The 19,331-nt window shown below is 41.3% G+C and overlaps 1 long non-coding RNA gene across 1 annotated transcript in view; it reads right to left on the reverse strand.

Annotated features, from left to right (window-relative positions):
* Nucleotides 1–18,192, reverse strand: part of LOC117492708 — a 56,341-nt gene extending 38,149 nt beyond the window's left edge. Inside the window, exon 1 of the long non-coding RNA XR_004556884.1 lies at nucleotides 16,941–18,192. This is a non-coding gene — a long non-coding RNA (uncharacterized LOC117492708). The remainder of the gene's footprint in view (nucleotides 1–16,940) is intronic.
* Between the last annotated feature and the right edge of the window lie 1,139 nt (nucleotides 18,193–19,331).

The raw sequence follows: 19,331 nt of genomic DNA on the forward strand, positions 1-19,331 counted from the left end.
AGGGAAACTTTACACGTTGTTTATTTGACCATGCTTTCCGTATGCACATATCATATTAAAAACCACAAGTGTCGGGAGAGGATTCAAAAGAAAGGGCTCTTTCCTTCCCTCAACAATACCCGAGCTGTTCGGGCTGATTTATGCAGCACAAAGGTCTCAGCAGAAGAGAAATACACACTTTCATGTGTCACTCACTAATACTCTCTAATGCCACCGATGATCTGCAGTGACACTTCGAAGCTGCCATGTACACAGAAATATATATGGACATACTGTTTGCACACACACAGACACACACAGTTGCGGCTATTATCTTCCTCTGACACCTGGCGATCAGCAAACAATTATTAAGCCATCAAGCTATTCAATCCTGTTGGTGTTGAAACATAATAAAAAGGCGATGGGGTGAAACTGGTGACAATTTACATTGAAACTGTAGGAACGGCATATTTTCAAAAATCCTAACATAACATAATCTAATCTTAAAGGTAGGGTAGGTAATTTTTGAGAAACCAGCTCGAGTGCGCTAGACTTTGAAAATACACAACTGGAAAAAATCTGCCACTTCCTTACAGAGCCCGTCCTCCAACACACACGAACGCGCACATGACCAATGAGGGCACGAGATAAGTTTGTGCACAGATGGAAGGCTGACAGGCAGGTAGGCCATCCAGTTATTTTAGCCGGGCCGGCTAAAATGATTGGTCGTGCTTTTCACAGTATTACAGCTTCCACAGATGACTTTTTTTATGGATTTTTTGTCAAAACACTTAAGATATTCATTGCTATCGGGATGTTAAGAGCATTCCATGGAATATAACAAAAAGTGTATCTCGAGCCGGTTTCTCAAACTTACCTACCCCACCTTTAATAAGAAGCATGGTTATAAACAAGAGGCATGCATTTTACTCTTGTGAATTTAGCACACTTAGATTGAATTTGTTTCCACCTACAATAAAAGTAAAAGACACAAAAAGCATGCCCTTATTGTCAGCATTATTGATATCACAATACATAAAACTGTGTGTCAGCTGAGGAGTCCTACAGCAGTCTCCATGCGCCTTCACATTTGCAAAGCAGATGTCTTGATTTGCGCATACCAAGAACATTTGTCATTCCCCCTCGACAAGACGAGGGACATGAAAATACACACAGAAATGTACGTTTGCAAAGTCTAATGTGTTCAACAATAAAACCACTCTGTTTTTCTAATAACAACATAGCATCCTGAAGAATTGACATATAGGACGTCAGATTGCACAGTAAATAAAATATTATAGTTGCAGTCCAAGATGATTAGCAAAAAAACGAAGACCACCCGTGTTCTTTCTTATAAAAACTGTGGCTCTCAGGTCCAATCACGAATCATAGATCAGACTGTTTATGAGACAACCTGTAAAGACCAGAGGCAAAGACTCAGCCACATGTTTTACTGCTCTGTTTGAATAATCAGGTACAAGTAAAACAAACAGCTACAGAAGAGATGTTTAGCAAGGAGCTCAGGATCCAACTTGAGGTAATAAGTGTTCATTAGTTTTAATAGCATGGCTCCTGGAGCAAATGAAATGAAGACCAGGAGACCACATCCAGGTAATGTAAATACACCAAAATCTCCTCCACCGTCTGTCATGACTAATTTTCTCACTTTCTTTGCAGATTGCGTAAAAGTAAGGCAGGAACTGAAAGATTATGCCATCCTGACCTAACAGTTTGAGTTTTAGCCTAATTACAAATAGAAAACTGAACATTTACAAAAATAATTAATGCTTAATAAAACAAGAGTGACTCTTTGATAAGTCATTTTATTTTCTTGTTTTGAAGTGCTACGCTAAGACTGCAAAGTGTTAAAACTAAAATGTGTGGAACACGAGTCAAGGATTGTTTAATCTTCAATGAAAGTTTAAAAATATATATCTCCAATGACCCGATGGTTATGTTGTAAGCCTCTGTTAGTCCATTAGGCAGATGCTGGTGTTTGGTGGCACATCTTGATTCCACCTGAGCCCAGAGAGAGGCGGTGAGGCATGGCCCAGTGGTCCAGATGGCCCCCCATCACAGGCCTGAACATAAACATGGCTTGGGTCTGGTTGAGGAGAGGGAGACCCCGTTTATTTATGGACATGTCTGGGTCTGGGACACAATTATAGGAAGATAGATAGAAGAGGCGAAGGACAAAGGAAACGGGGAGGGGTTAGTGAGTCAGTATGGTCAGACAGTTGTGTGATCTGGCCGACCTACACAGTAGTAGCTAAATATTAGTGTATTGGCCAGGTTAAATATCCCTTTGCCCCTAATGCTCTCTTATCACATTCAGTCCAATGTACGAGCTATAAAGTGAAAGATATTTTTTAAGCAGGAGGGAGGAACCTCGTTTATTTGAGGAACTGACGTCAAACGTGCCACAAACAAGTGCATGTAGCCAGAGGTATTGGCTGCAAGGCGGCAAAAGTAGAGTGAGGGTGTGAGGCCGGGGAATTCAAAGAATTTTCCTGTGTGCTTCCCGGTAAGAACCAAGCCCACTGTAGGTTTATGAAAGTATGGCCCTTTTCATCTTTGCTGCACTCTCCTCTACTATATCGCTTCAATCTAGATTTTTACAATAGGGCTTTACAGCTTAATAGCCTGGCTACAGAAACCCAGACATCGTAAGGTGTTTTTATGGTTCTTGTAGTTCCTTTATGACTGGGAAAAATGTCATAACTTTACTGTACAGTACAGGGGCAGGTAGTTTTACGGAACTAAACACTTATTTCATTTTCATAATCACTATAGGATCAGTGATATAAACCTGAGAAGTGGTGGTCAGGATGAGAAAGCCTTGATAAGTACACCATTGGCTCTGGAATACACATACGCACACAGTTTGCACTCAAAGACCGCAACTACACTACATTGCCTCATAAACTCTGCCAGCTCATGTGTTTTCTGTTGCCTTCCACAAAACAACCAATTTGAAAAGCAAGTCACACACTGAGCCAAGCCTTATGGGAGCCCCTGTAAATCTGCAAGATATTTGATAGTTAAGAAAGACAAATCAGTGTCATTCTGTCTTGTTACTTCTAACATTTTTAGTGATGTAAAGGTAGGCATAATCTTGCAAAAAGTAAGATAAGGTAAGTATTTGTGCTTTTGTGCTACAAAAGCAACTTTTACATGCTGATATTAAAAGTTATCAGTCATCAATGTCACTATGACAGGCGTCTTTCTCACTACAGCATCGTTACAACATCGCGTAGGGCAATAAAACGCAGGCAGGGTGATTAGCAAGGTGGCCTGACACAGCCTGCGCACGCACACACACACTGAAGTATAAACATTACACAATCACACCAAACATACCAGCAGCTACAGCTAATTAAGACCACGCTGCCTTTTAATGCCTGTTTATATCCGACTCTTAAATGAATACTGCCCCTGGAGCTCCTTCCAAAACAGCTCAGTAGAAGAGCGCAGGAGAAGAGAAGGGAACAAGGTGATAGGGAAGGTAGGATGAAAATTACAGTAAGAAGGGAACTAACAAATCATTTTGCCCTGCAGTGCCCTAAAGGAAAGGTTTAAAAAAAAGCAAGGAAAAACTGTTGTGTTAAATGGTTGTTAATTGGGAAAGCAGTTCAGCCCTAGGTTGGTGGTTATATTATTTAAGCAAACCTGTTCATTAGATTATTAAAGAAGTCTACACTGAGGCAATTTGAGAAAGCAAGACCTTTGAGGCGCAAAGATTATCAAACGTGCCGGGCTATTCCAATTTCTTTGATCTCCATGATTCAGCGAATAGGTGAACGCCAGCAAAGAAAAGTGAACTTTAATACCCCTCAATCAGAACCATGTGGGGCTTTATTGGTGTGCTGCTGCCATTCTTGCTGCCTTGGCGGGCAAGAAGGACACGGAGACCCAGGGGTTAGAGGGACTGGCCATCGCTCGCTTACATCGTTAAAGTCGATAAGCTGGCAGCTGGCAGGAGGGAAACTTGCCATCAGTAACCACCAGGTCCCCGACCACTTCACTCACATTTTCCAAAACCTTTTCTCAAACTGCTCTCAGCCTTTTCTCCTGGTTTGCCTGGTCGTGGCCATCCAGAGGACAGACCAGCTGGGTTGATGCATGGCGCCACACTTCTGGAAGGGATGGAAAAGCCCGACCTCACCTGCGAGACCTTTGCCCTTGTCCTCAAGGCCACCAGGCTCTCCATCAAGCCTCTAAGTAACAGTAAACATGTAAAACTTTCCCATACCTCCCTGCCTTTACAGGCCACACAGTGCACATAATGCACTATTCATACAGTTTATCCTGATTTTAGAAATGTCACTGCAGTAACAATATATCTGGTGGATAACCTGTTTTAATATGCACAGATTTTTGGAACACCGGGTTTGATTTCAAGTTGCAGCTTGTATGAACTTGACTGAGAAGGTGGCATAGGCATATACTGTATGTGTGTAAGGGAGAGACAGATGTCTGGAAGAGGCTAGGTAGGCAACGTTTACAGTAGAGGAGTGCAGGCTTTGTAAACGAACAGAGGAACACACACAAACATACGTACCCACCTCATAAACTCCCCTCCTTACACCACACTGAAACCCAAGCTTACAACAGCATCGGCGCTAATGTGTTCCTCTTGGGTTTAGGTTGGTTTGAGAGTAGGTGCGCACGTCTATGTGTGCTCCAGCTTTGCTACAAGTTGAGCTCTAAAATTCCCTTTCTACAGCTGCACACGTCCCAACACACGTGCACCCCATTTAGGTCACTGCTATTTAAGAGCTGCTGTACCGACTGGGGGTAGCAGCATAAAGGGAAGATGTAGTTATTCATATAATTGCGCTAGGAGTTCCCTTGGTTTTGAATTGAAGTATTGCCAATGGTATCCCTGAGGGCCCAGTGTTGCAGTGAAGGTTCCCCCGTGGAAGGGTGAAACAGTGTTGAGCGGAGAGAAGTGGGGGTGCTGCTGTACGATGAGAAGGCCTGTAAAGGAGCTGCTGCCACTAACAACACCCTATTAACATCAACCACAGGGAGCAAAGACACAGAATCATTAGAAATAGTAAAAGAAAAAGGCTCACCATTTAATGCTTTATTGCACTGCTGCAAACATGTGGTTGACACAACAGCCAGCATATGCATTCTGAGGTTTCAAATGTGAAAAATGCAGTTAATGAACACATGTTTTCCTAATGCCTCGCTTGCCTGCAAAGTACAGAAACCCTGAGTTGATGATTAACTTGAACAGACAGAGGTTTACCTGAGAAATCGACTAGACAGATAAACATTCAGACTTCCTCCTCTATCAAAAGCTCCATCTTGACTTGCTCACTCTACCCACTCTGCCATGCCTCAACACATTGCCTCAGCTTGGGAAAAACATGGACGTTTCCCTGAGGGCAAGTGAGCTCCTTCTCTACCTGCCTGGCTTGGACACGTCTGGTCAGGTTCTCAGCTCCACTAGCCCGCGGTAGGGGTTATCAAAAGCTGCCGAAGGATTTAGGTGATCGATTATTATGAAGAGATGAGTAATTTTAGGAAAGCTTATACAGAAAGAGATGGGGAAGATAAGCAGGTTGCAGAAGTGTTGCAACCATTCACTGCTGTGTGGCTTAGCAATTGTTACACTGAACATTTGATTTGACGCAAGTGCCAATGTCAACAAGCTATCTGTAAAGGCAAACCTCCACTTTCACTGAGAATATAACAACAAACTAGGAGAAGAAACTGATACGCTTCGTTTCAAATTTGATTTTGGTAATAAACAAAGGACACAGTTTATAAAATATCACAAAGGTTAGAAGGTTAGAAGGTGTAGGGGGGTGTGTGTGTGTGTGTGTGTGTGTGTGTGTGTGTGTGTGTAACTTGGCACATGTCTTCAAGGTGGATAAAGTCCCCTCAGTGACCAACCAAAATGGAGAACTCTGATTAGCTGATTATGGGAAAGTAGACTTTTATCAGTGCTAGAGGCTTGAATAAGTGTGTATACATAAACACAATGTAGTGATACACACCCTTACCTTGTGATTCTTACTACACATGTTCATAGATACATAAAATGCAGTATGGATAAATGAGGTAAAACTATTTATAGTGAACATGTTTTATGTGCACATGGCTGCACAACACACAAATGAAATATGTGTAAACAATTAAAGTTCTGCTCATGCCATTTCCTCCAATGATCTCTAACTGACAGAAACCTGAATAACTTCATATTCATAACTAGAAATCGCATAAGCTTAAAGCAAATTGGTCAAAGATCAAAAATGTAGAGCACACACAATGAGAAGAAAGGGAAGAGCTTCAAAACTGAGCAAGCTCTCAAAAGAAACAACAAAAGGACAATTTGCCGAGGTCTGAAATACAGATCTGAACACAAAGAAAGTTTGTTGTAGGTTTAACCATATGCATGAAAGAACAATCATTGTGAATGACCACTTGGGCCTGTAAACAACTGTACGTTTCACACAAACCTGAAACAGTAGACGCATACAGGAAACCAGTGGGAACTAAACTGTAATTGGCACTATACTTGTGCTATTACTGTCACACAATAATAAGCTGCCCCACCTGTTCTTTGGCCATGTCACCTGCATCTTTCTCTCATTCATTCTCAATGTGCTGCAATGCCGGAGGTTCACAGAGGAAGAGTGAAGCCAACAAAGAGCCAAAGGACTTGCCAAGTTTCCGTATCATGATTTAAACAACCAGACTAGTTGCAGATGGTTGTTTACGGATTTGCATTGCTACTTAGCTTTTCTGTTGTTGGTTTATTTGCTGAACAACACTACTATACATTTAAAATGATATCCTCTACTTTGCTGATTTCTTTTGTCTGAAACCTCTAACTTTGAAGTAAGGCCAGAAAGGAGTTAGGATCGACAGATGTACAAAGTGAGCAGTTGGCTTTATTGGAGTTCACTCTGGGTTTATCAGTGTCGGTACACACAGAGGCACACGGCCACTTTGATCTTCAAAGGGAGATGAGCTAGAATGAGAGGCAATAAGAAGATAATAATGCCAATCTTCATCCATTACTCCATAGATCACAGGGTTACCCGGACATGCTGAGTAGCTTTGACTTCTCTGACGGGGAAAACTTATTTCATGTTACCACATTGCCATCTAGTGATTAAACTTGGGACTAAAGATTCAAGGTTTTTATTGTCATTCGTACATAGCTACAGTGTAGTTATGTCGATGAAAATCTTAGGTCCGAGGCTCCTCCAACAGTGCAACACATTAAACAGATAAAATAGTGCAAGTAAATACAATACAATAGAATATAAATAGTGCCATAAGAGTCTATATACAAGTGATACATAATTTGTAAGTTGCAAACAGGCGAATGTTATGGATATTCTTAGTTCAGGTGTTTCACAGTCTTATAGCCTGGAAAGACTTGCATACAAGAACTGATTGTAAAATACATGAAATGGCATCGTAGCTTTACTTAACAATTTCTCCCCATACTTTCTAGTCTTATGCAAGAGCAGCATCTAGTGGCTAATGTAGTCAACTGTTCTGCAGACATATTTTGCACACCAAGAAAACAATGACACTTTGTTATGTGCAGTCAAGGGAGAAAAGAGCATGCTGATAAAAATTAGCACTGTACATTAAAACAGTTTAAACTCAAGAAGATACACAATACAGCGCTCTAACTTTGTGATGGCAAAAAGAAGAAAACTGTATTATTTTATGCAAATATAATAAAACACTAAATAATCGTTACATTACAGTATGTAACAGTAAGTTAGCAGTGGAGAGTTTGAAACTATTTATCTTAAACATGTAATAATGGTGGCACAACAAACAGGTGAACAAGTCACGTACGTGTAAAACCTCTGCCAATGCTTCCCATGACTGCCAACTGACAGAAACCTGAATAACTACATATCCCGAAATCTCTTTACCTGAAAGCAAATAGGTCAACATTTCACAACAAGGAAGTGCACACACACTCTGACAGGACAAGAGAAAACGGGTCTTCAAAAATGAGCAATAGAGACCTTAACAGAAACCACCAATATTCAAAAGGAAATCGGTTTAAAGAGCTGAATCAGAAGCAGATCAAATGAAACAGTGGTTGGTAATTGAATTTTATTTTTATTTTATTTGTTTATTCCACACATGGCAGTTATTTTAAAACAAAACATTTACAAAACATGTACAATTATACTGTGTTTTTGTTGTTTTGTTTTTATAGCACATGGTGGAAAGGAGCAGGGAAAAGAAAATCTTATTTTACCTGCCCCTTCTTACAAAATCTTATTTTTTAAAACAAATGAAATAACCATTAAAAAGTTAAATAAAAGCAATGTTCTTTCAGTCACAGTTGCTTACAAATACTGAAACATAAAACCAGAACACAATCAAAAGACAACTTCATACTGTCTAATAATGCTTTCTTTATACATTTTCTTAAACATAAAAATGTTCTTACAGCCCTTTAAATAATTCGGCAAAGATTTCCACTTCTTTACGCCAACTACAGAGACTCACATCTGCTTTAAAGTAGTACGTGCAAACTGATGCTTACAATTTAATTTCCTCCTGTGATGCACATCCTCTGAAATTAAAACAAATTTGTTTTGTATATTTTCTGGCAGTATTCTGTTTTTTGCTTTATGCATAACTAAAGCCGTCTGTAATTCTATTAAATCTTAAAATCTTAACAGCCTTGACTCAATAAATTGTTTGTTTGTTTGTTCTCAGGTTGTACATTATGCAACATTCTCGCAGCTTTTTTCTGTAATGTAATTAAAGGTTTTAAATAACTCATATAGGTGTTGCCCCACACTTCAACACAATCATTTAAATATGGCAATATCAAACAAAAATACAAAATGCGCATTGACTTGTAGTCAAGCACATATTTAGCTTTATTCAACACAAAATTACTTTTGGACATTATAACACCCACAAATCTAAATGTAGACACCTTCTCTATACTTACTCCATCTATACACAATGAAGCATTCTCTAATTTTCGCAGATTTGCAAAAACCATATACATTTAGTTTTGTTCAAGTTTAAAGATAACTTATTTACTTCAAACCATTAAGTTACCATTTATTTTGTAATACTTTCTGCCAAAATAGTCAAATCATCCCCTGAACTAAACAGATAGATAGTAGACTCCAATGAATACTCCAATGTACTGTGCAGTAGTTAACAGTCAGTAAGCAGTGGAGAATGCCGTTGTGTTTCCAGACAAGGATCCAACCCTGACCTCTAGTGGCATTGAACAAAAGTGACATGCTTTTGTGACTTTAAGGTATGCAGTAATAGGTAATGTTGTCCTTCACAATTCATTTCTATGTGGAAAATGCTTAAAGGAGAGGTGTCATGGCCATTTCCACTGATCATAATTCCATTGTTGAGGTATACTAGAATAGATTTTTATACTGTGCATTTTTCCAAACTCACATTGGTTTCTCATACAGCATCTCTGTAAACTACGTGTATTCACTGAATTTCACTCTCTGCCTTTAACGTTGTAGCTCCAATAGCTCCAGCCCCCACCCTCCCTGTGAGCACGGTGTGCTCTGATTGGTCGGGACGTTGTGAATCGCGCTGAGCTTCCGTGTTGTTTCCTTGTTTAGGATACATAGCGATACACAGCCAAACTCATCCTGAGCACACACAAACTCACAGCCGGATTAAAAACAATAAGTGTGGCTTGATATTGAGTAAGAAAAAGGTTGATAACGCTGTGAGAATGGGTCTGCAGAGAGAATTTCGCCGCGATCCCAACTGTCTGTTATCAGCCTGCAGCCAGGGAGGAGAAATCAGCTGAGCTGCCTGCTCCCTGCACACAGATGTGTGTGTGAGGAAGTCCGTGGATTGGTCAATTTGGACCAATCAGCGGGGGCTTAACGTAACGGCTCCGCGGACGTAACGTAACGGCTCCACGGATTGGTCCATTTCGTTCCGGGTACGGCATGACATCATTCCGGGTACGGCATGACATCATGCCGTACCCGGAAGAATCAAATGGACAATGACGAGGCGTTTTGGGGAGGTATTTTCTGTGTTAGAGTTTTACTCGCTACAGGGTGTACTTTGAGGGTTTGTGACTCTGCAGACCGTTTACATGCATAAAAACCTTCATAACACACAAGGGGACGGGTAATAACCGGAAAAGCATGACACCTCCTTTAATAATAACATAAAACAATTTTTCTACATGTTTATATAATATTTAGAATAAATAAAGAGGGTCTTGGATACATAGATAAAAAACAATCAGTATGCCAAAACTTGCAAGACTTTGCTAAATCTTAAATGTGTACATTATTTTGAACATTATAAGTTTGGAGTTCATGTTTTAAGTTTGGATGATGACATTTGTATACATAAGGCCTAACTAAGATGTGGTTTCAGGATATCCTGAGTGGGTTGGCTGTAGAGTGGTATTTTAACCAATTTTAAAGTTGACTTTAGATAATAGAAATAAAGTTGAGGATTAATACAGAGATGGAAACAATTAAACTTATAAAAACAAATCAATATATTCACAGACAGGTGGTTTGTTAGGGATTTAATATATAAAAAACAAAAACAATGATGACACTCTTTTTATTTCTTGTTTGGCATAATATCCAATCGCACTGGGACAGCACAAAGAAAACTTAAATAGGAACTTTGATTATGTACTGAGGAATTTGGCAAAGCTATACTTAAGATTACAGAACTTTAAACGTTATATAATACTATGAATTATTATATTCGATCATGACTGACAGTGTTAACGGTTAACTGTTATTTATGTAAATACAAAGATTACTGAAAGCCCTTCATGTCCTTACTAAGGTTTTCAATTAGCACCACAAATCTTTAGTGGCCAGAAGAGGAAATGCAGCCCAGTAAACTGCTGATGTTACTACCACCATTGTCCACAAGGGCGCAGCAGAGTCTAACAAATTCACAAAGCAACCCAAAAAACCAACCAGAGACTCTACTACAATACTGTAACCAAGATTGTTGAAAGATTGAGAGTCAAAATATGAATCAATGTAAATGAATCGTAATAAAACCATTTTATACAGCCCTTAAGTTAGAACCAACATTTTAAATCCTTTTTAAATGTGACACAAATCTAATGAAAGACCCAGTGAGGAAAATTAATGTGTCTAGTTTCAGTCTGTTGAATGAGTGATGCACTGTGTTGACAGCCTGACGTCTGGACAACTTCCAGTCGTTTTAGCTGTCATTACAGCACTTTGGCTCTGTATGCTTATCTGAGACTTTGGTCAGGGACACTGACAGCCACTTCCACAGCACGTCTAGCTGGGATCACTGTGGTAGCTTCACCACCAAACCTACAGGCCTTCTGGGAGAGCCTTGAACATGGGAGCATCTGCCTCCCAGCCTACATGCTTTAATGTGACATTGTAATTTGTGTGCACAATCTAAATGTCAGCACACTTAATCCAGCTTAATAGCACTTTATATGTTTAGTAGAGTCTAAACTGACCTCATTCAATCTCTTTTAAACAAAGCAAATTAAAAAAAGACACGCACTTAAAGCTGTCAGCAAGATTCTTACAGATCTCCTAGCCACACACACACACACACACACACACACACACACACACACACACACACACACACACACACACACACACACACACACACACACACACACACACACACACACACACACACACACACCACACACACACACACACACACCACACACACACACACACCACACCACACACACACACACACACACACACACACACACACACACACACACACACACACACACCACACACACACACACACACACACACACACACACACACACACAACACACACACACACACACACACACAACACACACACCACACACACACACACACACACACACACACACACACACACACACACACACACCACACACACACACACACACACACACACACACACACACACACACACACACACACACACACACACACACACACACACACACACACACACACTTACACACACCACACACCACACAGTCTGAGGAGCCTGGTGGTCTGCTGTGTCCCGGGGAGGTCACACAGGAAATGTCACGCTCCTCTTCACACTGAAAATGTCTCCTTTATCCTCCCCACTGAGAACGAAAGAAAAGGGAGGAGGATTGAAAGAGTGGATCGAATGAAAAAAAAACGGACCCAACTCCTCAATGAGGATTGCTTACTTGTGTAGGTGTGACTCGTTGAAACGCGCTTGAGTTGTCGTGGCAACCCACACCCAGCAAAGTAAAGGCTGAATATGGTCACAGGTTTGGTGGAATGTGACATTTGTGAGAGGGAAACACAAAGGGAAGAATTTTCCCTCCAAAACGAGAGCACAAAAAAAGAACAAGTGAGGTCAGTTTGAGAGAAAACAGGAGGAGGAATATCTGGTATTTAAAGCATTGCAAAACAAAGTTGTTTTTTTTCCTTGCAAGGAAGGCCAAGAAGACACCTGACGATCCATCACCATAAAAGAAAAATATCTTTTAACATATGGTAGTGAGTGCAACATTTTGGCCTGTTCTTAGCATATCATATAAATCACTCTTGTGTGTATCCAGTGTCCTTGTAGGGAGGTGGGTGATGCATGCAGCCTTTCTGTGGCTGAGGAAGTTTGAATGGAGTGCTGTCTGTCGGCGTCCGGGCCAACAGAGATGCCCCTATACTGTACTGTGTGTCTTTGCTGTTTGCTCTGTGTGTCGAGGAGAGGCATGTTGGGAGAAAGAGTCTGTCCTCTTCCCATCTCCCTTTCGCCTTTCTGTGATCTCCATCTCCCCAATGCTTTCTACTTCATTCCTGCAGAGCTGTACTCACACAGGAGGTCAAGGAGAGCAGGGATAGCAGGATTTAAAAGAAAAAATTCAGAGGAAGTGTGCCAGATTTGAATCACCCAATTGGGAAAAGCGGGCCATGATGCATGGAGTTAAGTTCAAAGATCTAAACACCAGGTGCAGAGAGAGGTTTATCAAAGAAGACAGGCTTTAAGAGTCAGACCCAGAGGCATCATTTTAAGGAATCCCCCACTCATGTTCACCACTTCCTCTAAAGCCTCCCTGCCACACTCTCACTTTAGCAAAAGCTGTCTCAGCCTCCCACTTCCTGATAACTCCCAAAGCAGGATAACACCCTCGTCTACACACACACATATATAAACACACACATGCCACCCTCTATGCAAGTTGTGGTTTCCCTGTAGGAAATCAGCAATCTGCTGCCATCACCCACCAACATTTACCCGCCCCCCCCCCCTCTCTCTCTGCTCCCTTACACCCCCCCCCCCCCCCCCCCCCCCCTTGTATTTCCTTACCACCCCTGTTTAGACAAAGCATCTTTCTCTCATGAGCATCATTAGAGAGAGAGAAGACAACTGTTGGTAGGCTAGTAGAAAGAGAGCACCACACAACAAGCCAAAGGAAAACATAAATAGCTAATTCATTTGTCTGTTGTCATAGCATCACATAGGTCCCTAGCTGTGTGTATATAGCTTGATAGACATGCTACTCTGTTGTGAAGAACTGAAGGCAGTTTGCACTATGATGGGAGCATTGGTCACCTCTGTTTGGCATCTTGACAGTAAAAGGTCTTAAAGTTCATGTCCTCATAGCTGACATTCAAAACACTGCATACAAAAATTGTATAATTCAGGGCAAATTCTTACCTGTTCATAAATAGACATGTTTTGATATGTAATTCCTTAAACAGGTTCCCAGAGAATCTGTCACAAACCTTAAAGCAAAGAGAAAATCACAAATGGAGGGGAAATCACCAAGGCGCTGAGGAAAAGAAAACTTTACACAGTGCTCCCAGCTTTTCAAAACCTCTCTCAGTCTCACACAAACACATAGGCACAAACACATACACCTAGAAACAAAGGTGCCATTTACTCAGGAAGGGTCAGCAGTTCTCTCCATCAGACAGGGGCTTGTTCTTGGTCAGAGGCTGCTGCCCAATCTCAGGCCACCCTCCCCTAGCTCCACCGGCCCCCCTCTGGCCCCCACCACCCCGGAGACAAGCTCCCCATTGTTCCTGCACTACTAATAAATGACAGTTCTCCTGTTCAGACAAACTTTAGAGTCCATTCTAAACACACACACACACACACACACAGACACAAACACACACACACACACACACACACAGACACAAACGCACAAAGACTGAGTGTAAATGGTGGTCTATATGTAAGAATACACAGCAGCTTATTTACAGTCTGATATTTCTCATGGAGCTCATTAAAGGTTATCTGACACTAATGATGGAAGGATATTTTCCTGCGATTTGGGGCTTGTGCCCCAGGGGTCTGATGAGGTAATGCCGAGGGCATATTATGCTAAAAAAACAGTGGTAATTAATAAATGTTTTCCTAATGTATTACATGTCCCTTCAGTGGTCAAAAATGGACGTGACATCAAGACATAGTTCAATCGGGGGTCACACTGCTCCGTCGGTGTTGTCACCTGTGTGCAATGTCATACAACCCCACACACACACTCACACACACATAAGCCAGATACTGAGCTCCATCAAGGCCATGACCCAAAGTGAGCCTTGAGTTTAGACATGATAAATCACCACTCAACTTAAGCTCATAAACACACCATTAACACGCTCGGCCACAGCAACTTGATCTGTTTACCTTAACCACTGTGCTGGGGACTATCGCTCTCAGGCAGGCCTGTATTAGCATGCCTGGGGGCCTGATGCACATGTCTGTCACAGGGGCCGGCCAGCTCCAGCTCAGAGCCACAACTCAGGGGCGCTGCTTCAACGTTGTCTCAACACTTTATGAGGTCATTTTCCAGCACTCGGCTTGCTTCATTCAGACTAGGTTTTTACCTTCAAGATGCAGACTATAGAGTTTGGAAAGAGTGTCTGTTTAGTTTGAAGTGTGTATGATACTTGATTCACATAGGTAACAACAAACATAAGCTAATCATCCTAGGTCTTGGTGGTGTGGGTAGCTTAATAAGTATCTGAATATGGTTACATTTAAGTTTAAAACAAATGAGAATACAGCGGAAACTTAATGCAAAGAATTGCTAGTGATGAGAAAGTTCTTAGGAAATGTTGAGTGGAGTAAATACAGGGTTGTTAAGTGACTCTGACCCTGGTGTGTGTATATGGCTCTCTACTGCGGTTCACCACAAGCATATCATATAACAGCTCAGCCAGCACACTCAGCCCTGAGAGAAAGTAAATTCTTGCTTGGCCATTTTCAGCTATGGAAGACATAAACAAACATGTAAAAAAAAAAAAGTAGGTCTGAAAAGTTTGAAAGATTCTGGCTGCTTGGATGCCTAACAGTCAGAGAAGTGGGTGTAGGAGAGTGAGCTTGAAGGGGTGTATCTGTGTCTGTATGGTGCTTACACAGCACAGGGGTGATGTTGGCTGTGTGCAGGACAGATGCTGGGCAAGCGGGGTCACATCAACAGACATGCTCCCGCTACACCGTTCAAACGACAAAAGGAGGAGGAGGAAGAGGAGGCAGAAGTTGGTAGAAGAGGAGTAAAAAAAGCCCCAGTGTTTAGTCAAGGCCTGCTCACTGACACAAAGTCTGTCTTTGTCTGCCTCCCAGGGTGCCAGATAAAGGAATTCTTGTGTGTCGGGGGCTCTGACCGAGTTTATTTGACACTTCAGCTCCTTTTGTGAAGCAAGTGTCCCACCGTCAATGCTGGCCATGAGAGTCACTTGGCATTAGACAGAGGGTCCCTCTTCAGTGGAGAAAGGGGGTCTTGTTTGGAGAAGATTTTTAATGGAGGGGGGTGTGGGGGGTGCTGGGTCGGAGGAGAGGGGGTGCTCGGTCTGTGCTTTGCGCTGTATACAGACATATAGTGGGGCTCTGTCCCCTGCCCCAACAATAGACGGAATTCTTCATTACTAAGGAAGTGGACGTTATTGAGGAGTGAGAGCTGAAGGGGTGCAGGAAGCTCCTTCATCAGATAAGTTGCATGAACACACAAGTACTTGAAATGCAATGCCACATATGTCACAAGTATGCTCAATAAAGATGGAAATGCTTACAAGCTGAACAGGTACAAACACTTCTCTCATATGATCCTGACTTTTTAGGGTGCATTGTCTAGCGTGTTCACATGCACCTGCAGGTTCCACTCAAAGGGAGCATCTACACATCATCCATTATCTTTCTGTGTTTTAAGAATAAACATGCCGTGTGTCAAGTAGCAGCAGCTTGCTCTACTGACAGTCACTTCACATTGAAGGCCCTCTCTGTGGGCAAAGTTCTGGAGACAGATTTACTCTCACCTGAATGGAGTCACTGTGGGAGAGGTGAGTGGACTGCATGTTGCTTTCTATGGTCACTGTATCCACACTGTTCATTTACTTTACTGCACCTGGCCTTTCATAACTTATTATAGGCCGTGGCTCTGTGAATAGTATGCTGTCACCTGGGACTGCAGGTGTATGGCTATGTCTGGTGTAGGACAGGTGAAAAAAGAGCTCAATTTGAAAATAGAGTATTCAAGTCATGGGTCTAAAATACATCAATTTGAGTACTTTTAAGGGTTTATAACGGAGCAGTGCTCTACCAATCAACAGGTGAATCCACATTTGACAGGGCTTTTGTATGAACACACCCCCTCGACAGAAACCGTTCAGACTAACTAAATAAGTGTTGTCCTTCTGGATCTCATCTCAAAGGAGTTTGATTGTTAAGAGTGATTTGGTTGTGAATATGTAGGCCAAATGGGTGTGTGGTGAGATAATGACAGAACCTTTGGTCAAAACAGACACTGTTCAACGTTGTTGTTTCATTTGTGAAATAACAGCGGATAAAATGAAGTTAGACCTAATTTGGTACCCTTTGGAACATCACAGAACAACCTGACCCTTTTTTTACAGCTTATAATAATTCAATGACAACATTAAATATGACAGAAATTAAGTAAACATTTCAGTGCTCAAGGTAGGTAATTATCTTACCTGCTGGAGGAGGAGATGCGTTCTGTCAGTATCCAAACAGCTGGCCATCTGCTGAGCATCGCTCTCAAAATATATTCCAGGATATTCCTTTCGTTGTGCCAAAATCCACCGCAACAAATATCGATTTTCAAATCATATCAAAGAGTTAGCCAACTATGACACTGGCCACACGCGCGAAGTATCCCAAGAGACTCGTCTGTCCGACAAACGGCTGGTCCAGCGGCAGGACTTAGGCAGCAGGAGAAATGTACACCACTCATCCCGTGAAAGAGACATTATTTCCTCATATCCTAAAAGACGATACAACTCCACAACTCCTGCGTTGAATCCATCAGCTGCTGCCATCATAAAGTTTAAAAAATAATAATAACAATAACTCCTCCACGTGTGTCAGTGCTGTAACAGCAGCATTTAATCCTCTTTATGCGCCAAAAGAACCAATGCGTAAAGTGATTGCTGATTTGGTCAATCAAGCTGCTTTGGTAAATCAAGCAGATTGATCGGTGTGATTATTTCCAAAAGGCAGTAAAAGCAGCCAGGTTATCCTTGGTCTCCAGTGCAGTGATGGTCCCTGCTGGAGCTCCAGCTAGCGTCTCTGTAGCCGGTACTTCGATGCGCTCCTGTGAAGAGCCTGAGCCGCACTGAGCCATAGTTGGAGCAGAGCAGCGAAGCACATGCTGCTCTCAGCCAACGTAGGCGCGCAAAGCATGATGGTAAATGGAGTTGATTTTGTATGCTACCTATTTCTTTTAGATCAGGAGTAAGCCATTCGATTAAAATTAAGAAATGCAAAACAAAAGTCAATACAAATAAAATGTAATCATATCAAAACAAGAATAGTGGCAGCAGAGTGTAATTGACAGTACTGTATAATTTGCTTATGTTGGAGGGTGAAACATGTTTGCCTGTGAGGGAAAATGTTCACTTCACACACAGAATTTGAACCCATGTTAAACAACCCTGTTTACTAATAACAAAGTTTTTCTCCTGGAATTTTGACTATACTTTTTGAGGATTTAAATTAAATTAATTGTAATGTTTGCATAATTGCACAATTTATTTTATTACCTGGCTATAATAACCTAAGTAAATGATGATGTGATGAATATAGGCTGGTATAATTGTGTTGTATTGTGCAATCACTCATCTGTCAGTTTGATCCCAGGTTTGCGTGTGAGCCCGTGTGAGCAATGTGAGTGAGTAATACTGATCTTCTGTCGCTGTGCACAGATACAGGGATGTCGGTGCCTTGAATCACCTTCCCATGAATGAATCTCTTGTCTTTCTTACCTCACTTTCATGTCTTAACCACCTCCAGGCTTGCTTGTATTTCTGGGATCATAGCTTCCCTTAAAACTCAAGACAAGTAGTGGATTCCCTGGAATGGACTGTAGCCTCAAAGACTAAAATCAGAAAGAAAGTTATATTAAATTAAAGTTTTACTCTGTGATTGTGTGTTAAAACAAAACATGTTGTGTTATAAGACAATTACATTTTCCTATGAATAAAATATTTTGGAAAAAGTACACTGAGGAAAACATTGTAAACATACTGTAAATGAGTGTGTGAATTATGGAAGTATTTGATAAAGTGTGGCTTAAAATAACCTCTTAAAAAAAAAAGACACAAATAACAGAACAAAAATATGTTAGTAAAGTGGATACACTTTCACAAAAAAAGGGATCCCCATCTTAGGCATATATAATATTTTCTATATACACTAGATTGTATCATCCTATCATTAACTTGTCACTAGGAAATAACATCTTTCTAAATACTGGCGTAAATGTATTGAACGTCAAAGTGGTTTACCTTCCACTATACCACTGTTACTAATCTCCAGTCACATGACGGTGTGTATTACACTTTAGGGCAGGTAAAGCTCCACTCCACCTTTTCCTTTACTCCCCATTTGGCCGTGCTCCAGTACAATCCTGGAGTACCTGAATTGCACGCAATTCTGTCAATTGCAGGTACTTGATGGCTTTCTTGTGTGCTGGGGTTGAAAGTTGCTGGAGGTTTGTGCACACAGCATTGCGTGACTAGAGCTGGGGATGAAAACACAAAGACATTGTTTTCAGTGATCAAACCCCCTTTATAGTAACTCAACAGCATTCCTGTCTCGCATTCCTAAGCCACCGCTGCTGTGTGAAGGATTTTTTTCCTTTTGAGAAAAAGAAAGAAATAGAAGGTTACACATTTTTATCTGGTTCACTGTGTTGACCTCGCTTCTTCCACAAAAGCCATTCTGCACCCTAAGCTCATTAATCATTAATCAAGGCTGAATTAAAGTATTAGCAGAGGCAATTATCTTGCAGAGGTAATTAAGAGGTAATGATCTCTTATCTAAATCGAAGTGATGAATGTAAACAGTGGAGCGGTAATCCTGCT

The sequence above is a fragment of the Trematomus bernacchii genome, unplaced genomic scaffold (assembly GCF_902827165.1).
Source record: "Trematomus bernacchii unplaced genomic scaffold, fTreBer1.1, whole genome shotgun sequence".
Classification (NCBI taxonomy): Eukaryota; Metazoa; Chordata; class Actinopteri; order Perciformes; family Nototheniidae; genus Trematomus; species Trematomus bernacchii.